Genomic DNA, 5,025 nt, shown 5'->3' on the forward strand with positions numbered 1-5,025 from the left:
GCGCTCGCCGCGGCGGTAAGTGCGGGGACGCGGGGGGCTCGTGCCGGCGCCGGGCGGCCTCCCTCGACCGCCGGGGCTTGGCCAAGGGCGCGGGGCGAGCCCGCACCTGAGGCGGCGATGCTGGGAGCGGGGCCGCGTTGTGCCCGGGGGCACCTGTTTGAAGGGGCCCCCGCCTGTGCGTCCTGCTCTGCCAGCTTGCTGGGAAGCTCAGGTGCAGGAACCTGGTGAAAGCCAGAGGCTGCTCCAGGCAGGGATTGCGGTGCATGCACGCCCTGCACCCAACAGTTCAAGACAGCCGGCGGGTCAAAGGATTCCTCTAAAAAAGTCCAGGAGTTACCTGTGGTGCTTTGTAGCCCCAGCCCTCCAGTCCAAGTCGACGGATGTGGCCAACTGTAGTTCTCGTTAGCGTGGCTCCAGTTTGATTCGTAGATGCCAGGGTCGGAAGGGACCTCAACAGATCATCCAGTCCACCCCCTGCCTTGGCGGGGAAGAGCCCTGGGGTCAGATGATCCCTCTGGCTTTCTCAGGGAAACAGCTGATCCGTGCTGGTTGTGTGGAAGAGTGGGCCATCTTTTCTTTTCTTCTCTTTTAACGGCATCCTCGTCTGTCAGGCCGCCACTCGGTTATTCGTGCCCACAAGGTGCCCTAAGATTCCTTAACTCTTCTACACCAGTTGATCGTTAAAGGATGCTTTTCCAAGAAAAAGGGGAAAAGCCATAAAATAGTGCCTTGGAGGGCTGCACAGGTTTTGAACAAAGACGAGGTCTCCCTTTCAGATTTGTGATGCTAAAGCATGCGATTTGATTTACCCTGGCAGCATTGCTTAATTTGCATAAATGCAAATCTTACCTGGCCATTCTGTGTATGTTCTGTCACAGTGACATTTCGCTGGTTGAAAGTCTGCTCCTGTAAAGAATGTAATTATCTTCTCAGTTTCAAATGTGATTGTTTGATCTTCAATCACCCTCCCCCTAAAACAGAGGCGGGCAATTATTTTGGGCAGAGGGTCGCTTACTGGGTTTTGGCAAGCCATCGAGGGCTGCATGACAGGCAGCCCAGGGCAGATTAATATTAATTTTCTAAATGTTTAGGGGCCCTGCAGGCCACATAGAATGGCCTGGTGAGTCGCATCCAGCCCCTGGGCCACACTTTGCCCACCCCTGCCCTAAAAGGTGTGCCAAGTGTGTGAAAGGGGGTTGGCAATAACGTATTACCTGTACTAAGAACTTATAAAATGTTAGTTATCCAGTTTGGGGGGGAGGTGTTAATCACTGTTTCCCCGACTGTAGATATACTTCTGCAACATCCTTTTTTCTGTCAAGAATGAGATAAAAGCTCATTAAATATCTATTATGCATTTATCAAATTCAGTGCCCTTTCTTGCTCAGCTTTTAGCTATGCTGAATAATCCTAGATTTATTTCTTTGTAGACAAAACACTGTGCCTCTAACTGTTTGCCTTTGTGCTCTTAAAAAGACAAGAGCAGGTCAGTGAGCATCCGCCCATGTGCAACATAACATCAAGTTCAAGTCTTGTCTGTTAGTAGCAGATTCTCCATCCTTTTTGGGAACATCTGGATGGGTTAGGAGGCAACGTTTCTGTCTCTAGAAGTAACCAGTACTGTTACTTGAATCAGAATGCTAAGCTGGACCAGAGAGATGTTCTGGCCTATTCTGTCTGCCTTTGCACCTTATCTCTGTGACTTGGGATGTATATATTGCTACATTTGAGAGGCAATAAAGTATGACCTGGCTTTTCAACATATGTTACAACCTGAAAAATCTAACTATTAGAGCAGTGCTGGTTAAGTGATGATAAGCTTCTGAGCAGCAGAGCTGAAGAGCTGCAATGGGCATACACACAGCAACTACATGACTTTTTGGGGAGTCGTGTGTGTGTGTGTGTGTGTGTGTGTGTGTGTGTGGAACCAGGATGAAATCCCTTAATGTGGTATTCCCTAGTGTGGTTGGAGGAGTGTAGAAGTGTCCTTGGCCTCCAGCATCTTGGGCAGGAAACCATGGTGTGTTTAAATTCAGAATTTTTCTTGCTAAAGAAAGGAAGGAGAGACTGGAGGAGGGAGGGGAGGGTGGGGGGGAACCCAGAAATACCTAATTTGTAATTGTGATTGTTCTACATATTTGATTAACAGTAAAAAATGATATTTTTTCCTCTCTCAAATGAGAAAATGGTGATATATTGCATGAGAAAGTATTCGGAGAGGTTGAAACTAAGGATGATAGTTGTAAAGATACTTGGGCTAATTATACTTTTACTAATTTTTTTTTTTCAGCCAGAAATAATTTTTCTAATTCATTACAAGTAGATAGGATTCTTGCAATTCTAGGGAAAAAAGTTTGAAGTGTCTTTCTATTTGTGTTCTCCTTCTGTCAAAAGTATTTATTAATTTGCTTGATTCCTAGCCAGCCATAGCTTCTTGAGCTGATCAGTTCAAATATTATGTCCAGTTGGTAAAACGTGGCTTTAAATGGTTGTAAACATTCATGACCATTGCCTAGCTATTTACTTTGTGCCTTATTTGGCCTGCATGACCTCAGTGGTGCAAGAAAGGTCTAGGTTTCCCAATTTCCTCTACCCCAGCTCCTCAGGAAGTGGTTGTTTGCATGCAAAAAGAAATTCCTGAGCTAGCATGTGTAAGAATCGAATAGTTACCATCACCATTTCATCAGATTTCTGGTGGAGACAACAATGGAAAGTACAGATGGGTACACTCATTTTTAATAGAGCAGGAAGTGCCTTACTGAATAGAAATGAAAGGGGGGGGGGAAAGAAGAAGAATAAAAGTTTGCAAGCTACATCCCTGTTTGTTCTTAATTTTATATTTTTCTTCTTAACAGTTCATCTGTCCAAAAACTTTGAACTAGTCTCCCTCTCGCGCTCAATTCCTTTTTTTGCTACGAACTGCTTAGAAAGAAGCACTGTTGATGAGGTTATTGTGTTTTTCCCAGCTCTACCCTGCACCTTGTCCTATTGTATTTTTTGCTACAGTTTCTTAGGTTTAAGGTGGAGTTTCTGGGAAGTTGGGTAGAGAATGTACAACTTGATGTAGTTGGGTTGGAGCATTGTTTTAGGCATGACAGTCCAGGGACTATATGAAAAGCAAAGTTTGTTAGGCAAGATCTCTTATTGGACCAACTAATTATAGCTGAGAGAGCGCCGGTGTCTATTGCAGAATGTGACAGATCTCATCTGAGGCACTGAATGTCCTCATGAAAACCATGTAGGTGAAACAAGTGCTACACTTAAGAAAACTCCAACAGCAAACACTAAATTGCCTGTGGGAGAACTCCTTCACCGGACAGTGACTTTGTCTCTGACCTCACAGTCATTCACTCAGTGGAAACCTACACAAGATCTTCAGATGAGGGGCCTAAGAAAAAACCTCATATAAATTTTTACTGGACACTAAAAACCTTGGACTAAACAATGGTTTTATGTCTTGTTATGATATACTTACTCACTCTGCCAAACCCTTGTACTCCATAGGTAATGATTCTCTTTTCCTTTAAAAGATTATATTCTTTAATGTAATTATGTGCATCTATTTCACCTGTCTTCTACTTGGTTTGTTGCAACTCCTGGTCACTTTGCTTCAGAGGTATACTGCCCTTTTTCCCCTTCAAGTGACTATTTGTTTAACTTCATTATGTAAGTGAAATGATCTAAGCCAGCGATAGACAACCATTTGGCCCCATGGGCCAGATGAGTGGCAAAGGGCTGGTCCATGGGCTGGACTGGGCCCTGGGTGCCTGGCAGTGCCCCCAGCATACCAGGATTGGCCACCTGATGTAGCATGTCGGTCCTGGGGCTCTCCATAGGTGGGGAAATTTGGCAGCAGCGGAGCAGTGCCCCACTGCTCCACCCCAAATTTCTAGACTGTAGCAGGGGGCCTGGTGGGCCAGATAACATGGTGTTGCAAACTGTACTTGGCCTGTGGGCTAGGGGTTGAACAGCCCTAGTCTAAGCTAAATACCTGGTAAAACAGTGACCGTTATCTGCTTCTTTTTTAGACTTAAGGAAGGGCATTTTGTACTTAGTGTTGCTTTAACATCTCCTTCCAACTAATAACTAGTCCAATAAAAGACATTGCCAAACAAACCTTTCTTGTCTTAATCTGATAATGAACATTTCAGCACAAGTTCTGGATTTCAAAAAGCTTCAAAGAGCTTTGACTTTTTCTTGTTTCATTGCAGGGCCAAACCAAACTGAAACCTCAAGCTGTCATGCAGTTGTCCTCTAGGTAACTATATAACTGCTGTAAATTCAGCCTACAGTATATAATGCTTTCTGGTCAAAAGAGAAGACTTAAAGCATCAACCATAACTTTCAACCACCAGCTAGTTTCTTTTAAGGGTGTGCAAAATGGGCCGTATTGGATTGGGATTCAGCCCAAATTGGGAACAGTGATTCGATTAGTTGATTTGGATCACTGTGCCGATTCTGTTCAGCCGAATCTGAAGATTCGATGCTAATTCAGAGAATCAGCAATTCAGCTATAGACACGGCTTTTAAATATTTTTTCTACATACCTTGAGGTAGCAGGAACGGCTCGTGAATGCTGCAACAGTGGGGCGGATGGAGCGTCCTACAGGAGTGCAGTGCGGGTCCCCACATGCTTGGTGGTGGGTCTGGAAGTGGACCAGAAGTACTTCCGGTCCACTTCTGGGTCTGCCACTGAGTGTAGGGTAGCTTCAGCACAAGGATGCTTCAGTGTGGGGCTAGCCAGCAGGCGGCCCTTGCCCTGAAGCACCCTTGTGTGCCTGTCAGCCAGGGCAGCATCTACACGTGCGCTGCTGTGGAGTAAATTAGTTTACTCCAGGCTTACAGGGTCTACACGCAATGCTTACTGCTCGGCTGATTAGTCAACTGCACAGTAAATGTCTCATGCAGATGCGGCCATTGATAAGTTTTTGAGGAATTGTGTTCAACTTTGCTCACCCTGACAGGCAAGGGTGTGATTGCCTCATCTCTCTGGGTTTCTGCCAGTGTCTACATGTGTGTATCCTG

The sequence above is a fragment of the Crocodylus porosus genome, unplaced genomic scaffold (genome assembly GCF_001723895.1).
Source record: "Crocodylus porosus isolate Cpor-Errol unplaced genomic scaffold, CroPor_comp1, whole genome shotgun sequence".
Lineage (NCBI taxonomy): Eukaryota > Metazoa > Chordata > Crocodylia > Crocodylidae > Crocodylus > Crocodylus porosus.